Genomic DNA, 11840 nt, shown 5'->3' with positions numbered 1-11840 from the left:
GAGGTTGATTGTGTTATTAATCTTAAAGAGATTGATTGTGTTGTTAATCTTTAACCTTAAAGAGACTGATTGTGTTGCTAATCTTAAAGAGATTGATTGTGTTGTTAATCTTAAAGAGGTTGCTTGTGTATCTATTTGTAAGTGTGTAGAGAAAGTTATGGCACCTAAAAGAGTGCTTAGAAAGAGAAAGAAATGTGTGTCACCTCATAGTAGCCATGAAGTCTGTATGAAGCTACGTTCAGGATGTGTTCCTGGGCGGATCTTAGAGCAAGAAGCATCATCGCGTTTGAGATCAGTGGACACTCCTTCAACAAAGAAAGGATGTGGTCCAAAAAGATGTGTCTACATTGATGACGAAGCACAAGTGGATGGGGACTCCAATACAATTGACGAGGTTGCGGAGCACACATGTAGTCACTTATGTGTCCATTTCATTTACATATGACTCTTTGTTCAGTGTTATGTATTAAATATGATTGGTTTAATGCTACTGTTTTTTATTGTTACTTATTAATATCTGCTCCTACAGAGACTAATGTGCAGCATGATAGTCTAGATGACAAAGAAGAGGTGAGTGGTGATAGTGATTAGGGGGAGAATGATGATGAAAAAGAAAAGAAGCACTCAAGGAACTTAGGCAAGCAAGTCTCTCTAGGACTGATGAAGGATGTGCTGAGTCAATTTTATATAAAAAAGAGGACGCTGCCTCCTCTTGTGCCTCTTTGCAGATTAGTGGCTCATGAGGCAGTCAGATTTGCTACGGATGATGCCCAGTGGTTGATTCCTTCCTTTGATTCCACTGGTTATCTTGAGACTATGGAACACTTCCTTGTGTTAGTTGAAGGTCCGAGAGGGGAGACCATGTCTATGACAGCCAGCAATCTAGATGAATGGGGTCCAATATGGCGTCAAATAAAAGAGGATTTTGAGAGGGCTCTTGGAAGAGAGTGGCAATACCTTAAGGGTAAAAAGTTCTTGGTTTGGGATGGAAACCACAGGCTTAAAACGTGGTGGAAACGCATCAAAGAAAGTAAGTTGTCCACTATACATGCAAGTATTGAATGTTTGTATCCCATTCTTATGTTTGTTGGTTTTCAATTACAGAGTACTCCGACTGTGCTCACTACCATGTTAGTCTATGGTGCCAATTCATTGAGGTGCCAAAGGCGAAGGAAGCAGAGCTACTACTCGCACTAGACACCACCAACGCGTAAGTCTTCTTCCTTTAACTATGCTCCTCTTTGTAATATGTTACACTTACATTCTCATATTATGCTTTTGTTTGTTTTCAATAGTATTTCCAGAGCTCATGTTACTCCAAATATTGCGCATGAGGTGTATATGTTTCAAAAGTTTGGTATTGCAAACAAAGACTCCATTCTAGATAGATTGAGTCCGGCCATGAGGAAGTGGGCTGAGGTTGAGATGAGTATAGAGGCAATGTATTATCATGGTGTTGCTCCATGGTATAACTCTCCTTGCGGTTTAATATCTCAGCTTGTATGGAAGGTGATTTTCTTTCTATGGCTCACTTGTATGAGATGTGCTTTTCTATCTCTAATTTAGTTTTTTTTTGGAATGATAGGATGAATTTCATGTCTTCATCTCAAAAGAAACTGTTAAGCTTGAGGCTCTTGGTCTAGATAAGGTAGAGAGGAAGAAACGTTTGGAGAAGGCTACAAGGGTGGAAGAGGAGCGCCTTAAGGATAGGGGTTACAAATACCTATCCATTGCTAATCCCCAAAATGGTGATGAGTTCTTTAAGTTGTTATTTGGGCTAAAGTGGGATGATGCAAGCATGCTCAAGATCACAAGAGACAAGCTGTATTGTCTCACAAGCTCAAAAATCCCTGCGGAAAGGTAATTTGTATATATAACGCAAGGTGTGTGTATGTGATGCTTTTTTCTTCAATGCTTTCTATTTGCGTATATTGTTGTGCATCACAGGAAAAAAAAATTGTTGCATCTTATGAGTCTCACAAAGGCCAAAGACCCCCAATACCCGCATTTTGGTGATTATAAGCTCTTTCGGGTTTACATGAAGAAAGAGACATATTGGGCTCACTTGCATTCGGAGGCACTACTTCAGATTGATAGGATACAAGTAGAAGGTCCACAGCTACTAGATTCATTTGAGGAGTTCTTTAAGCTTAACATGAAGAATCATGTCATGCAGGTTGACTCAATGCAGTGCATTCATATTGCTTTCTTAAGTTCTTTCTTAAAATGTATATGTGCTAATGTTAAGCACTTGTGAAACTTGTGTAGGCTTTTGTACACCTCTTGGATGGAGTGAAATCTTCAGATGTTGCAGAGAAGATGCCAGAGCTTACGTTTTCAGCCAAATGTGTGATTTATAGGTTAGCATGCATTTTCATATTAGATTGTGTGTCTGATTTTCATATTAGATTGCATGCATTTGCTTGCTAATTGGCAAGAATGTTGCAGGTGGATACTACAATGTGTAGAAGAGAAGAGGTTGGATGCAGCTCCGCAATTCACAAGAGAGTGGATTGATGTTTGTGATGAGAACACTATGTATTCTCCATCATTACGTGAGAGAAAATTGATGGCATGGGAGGCAAGTGTTTGCCCTTGGTGGCTGGATTACCCTATGGGGGTTATCCCTAAGCAAGAGAAAGATCTGCATGAGAGTAAGTACTTCAATCTATGTAAACATCTCGTTGCTTTTGTAGCAATAGTTTTTGTGCTCATGCATGGGAATCTAAGGGTGAATGATACTATGTAGGATTCAAGGAGGGAGTTGATACTCATGAATTGCTTACCGCACCCACCACTGTAGAGGAGCAAGCAACCAAGGCTACCAAAGGTGCCACCCAAGGTACTCAAGGTAATCCAGGGAGAAAAAATGTGCCAGAGTCCTCTATGGCGCCCACCACCTCCTTTGTTGTAGATTCATCTCTTGGTCGAGAGAATTGGGAGAGGCGACCTATGACCCGTTTAGTAGGTGAGAAGTCTTATATTAACTTGAAATTCGTGTATGATTATTAAAAATAAATTACTTTGAAATAATTGTTGCAGGGTTCCAGTATCAAACATATGTCGATGCTCTATTAGTGGATGTGACCCAAATTGATAGATTTGCCCTTGATAGGTAGACATGACAACTACATATTGCAAGAACATCAATTTACATGTTGCATATAGCATTGCATCATCGTTTACTTTGCATTAATGACTATGTTGTTTTGTGTATAGCATCAACAAGTTTTTTGCAACACAAACGATGCATCTTTATAGCAAAGATGGAGTTCCATGTCAAGAGGTGGCTCGATTGATATTTGCGGATTTTCCTACGAGCTTGCTTGTGGATGCTCTAGGTCCCATCCCATTGGGTAAGTTATGCTTTCTATCACACAAGGTTTACATCAAACTCACTTCTCATATATCATAATGCCAATGTTGTTTGTAGAGGGCATGACTATTCCCAAGTGGAACACGTTCTCAAAGGGTCTAGTTATGGGTTGTATGGACCTTGCTCACGAGTATTTGGCCGACTAGGGATTCTTAGTCACTATGTGCTTAGCAGAGCATATAGGTGAGTTTATTACGGATGCGGCAAGAGTGGGGCTTGTGCTTCACTGCACTTGGTCACTCATGTGTGACTCCAAGGCTTATCGACATCCCGTTACTAGAGAGGCGGTAAGATAACAAAGTTGGATACATTGAACGTATGGTTGTATGTTCTAAATAAATTTTGTGTTACATGCTTTAAATAAAAACATGGATCACTTATTCTATTTCCACTCGTGAATAGGTACTTGATCTTACTGTGTGTCTTTGGCATCGTGCTAGTCATGTTGTGCCTTGCTACGACAGAGAGGCTGGGGAGAAGATTTCAGAGAGATTGTTTCCAGCGTATTGTAGCTATATGATGGATGATTGTGTCTTTCCCATGGACGTTGATGGTGTCATTGTCAGAGGCGGAGCAGAGAGGTCTCATCTTTTCTTTCGGTAAGTAGTCTTGCATGTTTTTGCTCTCAGGTTACCTTGTATGGTATTTTCATTGTTTCTACTTGCATGGCCGCAAAGATTCTGTATCTTGATTGGTGATATGTGATTGGTGATATGGTTAGGTGGTTACTAGCTACATTTACGAAACACTACGACTATGTTTTGGATGTGTTTGTGGGGTGTGGTGGTTTGGCGCGGGCCAGTGCAGAGGAGATGAGACATTGCATGTGTCTAGAAATAGATGATGTGCTCTATGGGGAGTGTTTGTCCACCATAGTGTGTGGACCGGTACCATGCTGAGAGAGAGTGTGTTTTTTTTTTCGAGAGACTCTAGACATTTCATTTTGTTACTACTTTTATATGTTTATTATACACTTCGTCATGTGACTATGCCTGATTTTGTCTAAGAGATTACATGCATTGGGATCTTTGATTTGTTTTTAGGAAGAGTGTACCTTGCAGCTATTTGACACGAATATATTTTACTAGTTTTCCGTTGTTTTGTTTTCTTGATGTGTGTTCATGTAAATGCAACGTGTCGTACTCCTTAAGTAAGACTATTTATATGCAGAATGGATATGTTGCACGAAAAAGCTCGAAAAAAAGAGATTGATTAGAAAAGAATGAAAATGAAAGCCCGCAAAAATAAAATCCCCACCCAGGCTTGCATGCGGTTAGACCCACCTCCCCATTCCACTAGCACGAGCACATTGCACTAACACAATAAGGTAGACACTCCCCTTAGGAAGAGCACTACACCTTCTCCTTTCAGGCATCACACAAGCGGCATACCACCAACTTTGGAGGTCCTCGTCAACCACTCGCTATCCATCTGGCTTCCCCGACAAACACCAGCTTCCACACGCACCTGAATCTACATGTGGCCCTTCCCTTTACACCATCATTGCCCAAGTGCCTATCACCCTACAACAACACAGAAGTGCCAGGGACTAGCACCCGTCTCGGAGGGGGGTAATGGTAACCCCAAGTCGAAATGGCAGAAAATGGCGGAAAATGAAGAAAAAATCGAAAAAAGCATGGAAGAAGAGCAAAGACACGCAGGCAGCCTCTAAAAGCTAAGCTGAGACCAAAGGTTCAATTTTAAATGAAAGGCGCCTCAAAAAACTTGGAAAACCCTTGTAAAAGAGCGCCAGGCTCCCTCCTGTGCCAATTGTAAAATATTAGACGGGCATAGGCTAGAGGCGTAAGGCTAGAAGAGGGAAATGGAAAAAAGACCTTGCCACAATGGCTGGTCATGTAAAAAAGGGGATGGGCGCCCATGGGATTTTAGGGTTTGTATATAAAGTTCAAAAAGTGAATGGAAGCTCATTCTTTGGTGTGTGGCCAACAAGAGCTCTCTTCTTCTTCTCTTCTTTTCTTCTTCTTGCTTGTGTGTGCTCTTGAGAGAGGGAGTGTGAGAGTGTGAGGGAGTGATGAACCCTTATTTTAGTGCAAAATTTGTCAAAAATCAATGCTACGTATTGTCAAATGTAGTGCAGGCTACATGGTCTTTTGGACATGTAAATCTCATTTGTACTTGGCCTAATAAACTATAAAGGCTATGAACCTAAGAATAATTTTGTATTTTGTGCTTCCATAAAATGAATTTTAAAAAAAGGAGGTTTGAAAGGTTGTGGGAGAGGAGGTTGGAAAAGGTGGTTTTAACTACCTCTCTCCTTTATCTTCTAATCTTACGATTCTTTCTCTCTCCTTTATCTTCTAATCTTACGATTCTTTCTCTCTCTCTCTCGTTCTGTGCAACTCTCCTCCCCTCTCTAGTGCTTCATGTCTAATCTTATGGGAGAGAGGGAGTGAGGATGAATTCATGGCACTATTTCTTGTGTGCGGAGGTTCATGGCTTTGTGTGAGAGAGGAGAGTGTTTAAGTACTTTGTTTGTTGCTTGGATCTGTGGGAGTACTCACAGCCTCCCTTTCTTGGGATTCTCTGTGCCTGGAAGGCAGTTATTCAGGGAGTGAGTGTGTGGGAGTGAGGGATCAAGAGGGTGAAGCTCTTCACCATCTCCTCTTCTCTTCTTCTCTTCTCTTCTCTTCTCTTTTCTCGCGCGCACGGCTATGGAGGATGGAGCTTGGAGATGGAGGAGGCTTGAGGATGCTTGAGCTAGCATCAAGAATCGTGGAGCTACCGAGGTGTGCGAGGGAGGAGGCTACTCACATTGGCATCAAGGTAAGCTCACTACACTTGTAGGATCAACGGCATATCGACTAGGTGAGAGATAGCCATTAGAGCTCGCTCGAAACACTTGAAGCAATAAGCAGTCCATGGGTCTTGGCGGTTGAGCGTGAGCTCCCACTACACCCACCTCCATGAAGGAGGCTTTATAATCCCAGCATTGGAAGAAGGCTACGGAGTAGGAGTCATATGATATTGAGCAGAATGACACTTAGGATCTTGTGCCTTGGCCCATTTATAGGAAGTGAAAGTATATGAGAGATTCGATGGAGATGCACAACGAAAGGTGGTTGAGACAAGGAGAGACTCAAGCTTTCTTCATTCTCTTCTTCTTCAATATTCTCCCACCATATCTCAAAACAGTCCACACACTAAAATGGTATCCTCAAAAGATAGATGCCCCCAAACTTAAGGACACTTTACATACAACAATATGATAAGGCTTAGACTATGCCTTAGACTTTGGCTTATTTCTCAACACTCCCTCTCAAGCTCAGAATGAGCTTGCACACATAAGACTCCAAGTGCACTCCTGAAGTACTCAAACTTATCTTTACCTAATGCTTTGGTAAAGATATCAACAACTTGGTCATTGGTCTTCACATGGACCAAGTCAATCTCTCCATCAATGACTTTTTCTCTAATGAAATGATAGTGCACTTCTATGTGTTTTGTCCTTGCATGGTAGACTGGGTTCTTTGCCAACATAATGCTGCTAACATTGTCACAATACATATTAACTCCACCATCAATCTCTATCCCCATGTCATATAGGATCAATCTCAGCCATGTCTGCTCACATGTTGCCAATGCAATGCCTCTATATTCTGCTTCAGTGCTTGATAAAGCAACTATAGGTTGCTTCTTACTGCTCCAACTTACCATGGCTGATCCAAATGAGAATGCATAGCCATTAGTAGATCTTCTATCCATAGAGCTACCTGCCCAGTCTGCATCTGAGTATCCAAATAGTGTAGGCTTGATTCCTTTTTCATAAAAAAGCCCAAATCCAGCTATCTTTTTCACATATCTAAGAACTCTTCTTACTACATCCAAATGTGATTTGCATGGTTTTTGCATAAACTGACTTACCAATCCAATAGCGTAACTCAAGTCTGTTCTTGTAATGGTCAAGTAGATAAGACTACCAACCATCTTTTTGAACATAGTAACATCCTCAACATAAGATCCATCATCCATCAACTTAGCATTTTGATCCAATGGTGTGTCAACCGGTTTGCATCCTGTCATGCCATATTTTTCCAACATCTCCAATGCATATTGCCTTTGTATCAGCCATATATCATGAGGTGTGTCAATAACCTCAATACCCAAGAAGTATCTCAACAAACCAAGATCCTTTATATCAAACTCTTTATGTAACCCATGCTTGACTTCAATAATCTCCTTCTCAAGTGTACCTGTAATAATGAGATCATCAACATAGATGACCATAACAACCATACCATCTTCTATATGCCTCACATAAAGTGAATAATCAGCTTTGCTCTGCTGAAATCCCGTACTGCATAAGAATTTGATGATTCTATCACACCATGCTCTTGGTGCTTGCTTCAATCCATATAAAGCTTTCTTCAACCTGCATACATAATGTGAGTATTTTGGATCCACATAGCCCTCTGGTTGATCCATGTACACTTCCTCTTCTAAGTTTCCATTCAAAAATGCATTTTTCACATCCATTTGATAAAGCCTCCAACCATAGATAGAAGCCAAAGCAATTACCGATCTTATTGTCGTCATTTTAGCTACTGGATTGAATGTTTCTTCATAGTCCAAACCATAAGTTTGTGCATATCCTTTTGCAACTAGCCTTGCTTTATACCTTTCAAGAGAACCATCCGACTTACATTTGACCTTGTAAACCCATTTACATCCAATGGACTTCTTGCCATAAGGTAGTTTCACCAAATCCCAAGTCTTGTTTTTCCTTAGTGCATTCATCTCTTCATCCATTGCTTGTCTCCACTCTTTGCTCTCTACTGCTTCTTCAAAGCAAGTAGGCTCCACATGTTGTACATAAGAAACCATGTATGCATAATGCAACTTCATGAATCCATTATACGTCAATCTATCAACTGGATACCTTGCCCTTTCTGACCTTCTCAATTGAGGTGCACTACAGTGTGTCTCATCTGATCTAGCATGTGGTGGCACATACTTTCCTGCACTTCTAGTGCCAGGTGTTTTAACATGCGGAATGCCATACTCATCATCTATAGATTCATCTTTTGAACTTTCAGTCATTGGTCTCTTACCTTTTGCAACTTCTGCATTCCTTTGTGCATTTCTCAATCTACCACTCCATGGACTGTAGTTGCCACTGCTTTCCACATTCTCTTGAGGTCCTGAAGCATCTTCCACATGCTAATTTTCAGCCTTATTGTTTGCTGAAATTTTCCTTCCATAGACATTACCATCATTGCTTTCATAGGAATCAACATCCACTGCAATTTTGGGCTTGTACCATGATTCATATTCACTAAATTTGACATCCCTACTTATGTATACTTCCTTACTCACTGGATCATAGCATTTGTATCCCTTCTTCTCATTAGGATATCCAAGGAAAATGCATTTTACAGCCTTAGGTTCCATCTTCTTCCTCAAATCATCCGGAATATGAACATAACAGACACATCCAAAGACTCTAAAGTATGCAACAGTGGGTTTCATGCCATACATTCTCTCATATGGTGAGTGGGTTTCATGCCATACATTCTCTCATATGGTGACATATTATGAATCAAGGTTGTAGGTGTTCTATTCATAATATGAACTACAGTATGCAATGCTTCTGCCCAATATGACAATGGCATGTTCATTTGGTTCATCATTGCCCTTGCAATCTCTACAATAATCCGATTCTTCCTTTCAGCCACACCATTTTGCTGAGGTGTATACCTGCATGTCAATTGCCTTTTGATACCATGATCTCTCAAGAAGTCACAAAACTCATATGACATGTACTCTCCACCATTATCTGACCTCAAACATTTTATGTAGCATCCAAACTGCTTTTCAGCCATAGATTTAAATTCCAAGAACTTTTCAAATGCTTCACTTTTATGCTGCATAAAGTACACCCAAGTCATCATGCTGAAATCATCAATGAAAGTGATATAGAATCTACATTTTCCGCTCATGGAAACATTCTGACATGGGCCCCAAATATCTAAGTGTATTATTTCCAAAGGATAGCTGCTTATTCTCCCCCTCTTTGGAAATGGCAATCTAGACTGCTTGCCAAATTGACAAGCCCCATATACATGATCAAAATTCACATATCCTAAATGCGATAAACCATGGACTATCTATTTTGATTGCATTTGCTTCAATCTTTGCAAATTAACATGGCCAATCCGTCTATGCCATAATTCCACATCCTTATCTTGCCGATGTCCTCTCTCAACATACATAGAGTTTTGAATCACTGGAGTACCTGCATCCAAAGCAAACAATCTCCCTTTCCTTCTACCATGAGCAATCACCCTGCCAGTTCTCCCATTATGGAACTCTTCAATGAAATATCCAAACTTATTGAATCTCACCTGCAATCCTTGATCTTTCATTTGACCAACCGATGCTAGGTTCTTAGTTATTGTGGCCACATAAAGTACATCACCAAGCTTGTTCTCAATCCCATCTTTAGTAACAAGTGGCACACTACCAATATGAGTAATTTTGTGTAAAGTATCATCACCAGTGGCAACATATTCATCATTCTGCACTTGCTCCTTGCTATCAAACCACTCAGCATGATGAGTCATGTGGTTTGTAGCTCTTGAATCCAAAAACCAGTCATTCTCATGAGGAGGATGAGTCATGCTCCCAAGCACATGCTCCATAGCAAATAAATGACCTCTAGGCAATCCACCTCTAGGTCCATAACCTGTACCACCATAAGTGCCTGCATAGTGGCCATATTGGGTCCTTCCACGACCCCTAGACATAGCATTCTGTTTTTGATAACAATCCCTCTCAAAGTGACCAAAATGCCCACAATAATAACAAGTGCCATCTCTTTGTGAAGAAGGACTAGACTGTCCTCTACCTCTAGGGAAAGATCTCCCCCTGCCTCTATGCATGAAGTCACCATGACCAAAGTTACCTCTTCCATGAGCAAAACCATAATTACTACGACCAGGTGAAGAGCCTCTATCTCTAGATGAGCTACCATGACCTCTCTGGTGATAGAAAACACTATCTCCACCTGCATTTTTGCCACTGCTAGATGCATTCAATCCCAACTTGATTTCTTCTATAAGTAGCAATCCAATAAGCTCCTCAAAGTCAGGCATAGAGCCTCCCCTAACGGAAATAGAGGTATCCAAAGATTTAAAATCTGGTCCAAGCCCATTTAGTGTCAGTGACACTAAATCATCATCATCAACAAGTGCATTAATGGATGCAAGGTCTTCTGAAATTTGCTTGATTTTTGCCACATAGTCACTGATACTGCGATCGCCTCTCCATGCACCATGTAATCTCTACTTAAGTTGTATCTTATGAGCCTCTGTACATGTTCCATACATTTTTCCCATGCCTCCTTACAAGTATTTGCCTTTTTTGTATGAGGGATCAATGTTTCTGAAATACATATGGAGATCCAATGCAAAACCTTCTTGTTCTTTCCAGTCCAATCCTTGTACGCTTTCTTTTGCTCTTCAATTGGATGTTCGGGAACTTCTGGACATTCATCATCACCTGTTATGAGATCCCATAGACCTCTACCCATTAAAAAATTCTCCATCCTGTAGGACCAAACACTATGGCTGTCTTTGGTCAATTTGTCCCCCACGATCTGAGTGATCTGTGCCGTGTCAGATATTATGACTGCTGCAAATTCAGAAGAAAACAACAATACAATCTGTTCAGAAATGGTATTCAGCAATATGAATGTCATACATGTGTCCAAAAACTGCCATATACATCCATCCATGATGCCAACATGTCATACATTCAGCTCCCAGCAAGAACCATCCAAATTGGATTCCACACAATGTCTGTATGACCCAAAATGCATCAAAATACGGACTTAAAATTGACCAAATTCCCTATTGTTTTCTTACAGTTTTTTGTGCTAAACATGAAGTCCTAGTCAAGTTGAAGCTAGATAAATTTTTTTGGAATTTTTCTATAATTTTTTGACCTCCAAAATCGCAGCCGAAAATGGCATGAAAATTGTCATTTTAGCCTTCAAAACATCTAGTTCTTCTGTCTGCAGAGTGAAATCTGTGTCAAATGAACCAATTCTCAGAATAACTAGTTCCAACATTGTAAAATGTGAAAATGGTCTCCAATTATTTGGTTTCCAACCCTCTAATGTGAACATGGTTTTTATCAAGTGGATAAGGCTTAGTAATAAGGCTCTTTAAGCCTTATAAAAACATATTAGACGTGACCAGGGGGCGTCGCCTACATGGCGTGAATTTCAGCGTCTCATGGCATGTACTGCAGGCTGCCAAATTGAGGGCCAACATAGTCTTGGGTGAGATGATCCTGGTTGGCAGAAAACCCTACCCTTGTAGAAGAAAAGCTAGCTGCACTTGCGAATGAGGCAGGTAGTGGCCTTCCATGAAGTTCAGACCAGCAAATATGTATGCTTTTGCGCGCCCCCCACTCTCTCTGTCTTCATCCTCAGACCTTTGAT

At 40.7% G+C, this 11840-nt stretch overlaps 1 pseudogene; it reads left to right on the top strand.

The window, feature by feature from the left end:
- The first annotated feature begins 226 nt into the window (after positions 1-226).
- Positions 227-11565, top strand: LOC148034346 (uncharacterized; annotated as a pseudogene).
- The last annotated feature ends 275 nt before the right edge of the window (positions 11566-11840 follow it).

This window comes from Lygodium microphyllum, chromosome 6, assembly GCF_053477565.2.
Source record: "Lygodium microphyllum isolate KBCC chromosome 6, Lygodium_microphyllum_v1.1.10, whole genome shotgun sequence".
Taxonomy (NCBI): Eukaryota; Viridiplantae; Streptophyta; class Polypodiopsida; order Schizaeales; family Lygodiaceae; genus Lygodium; species Lygodium microphyllum.
The sequence above is the reverse complement of the archived record's forward strand: the minus strand, read 5'-3'. Positions and strand labels throughout refer to the sequence as shown.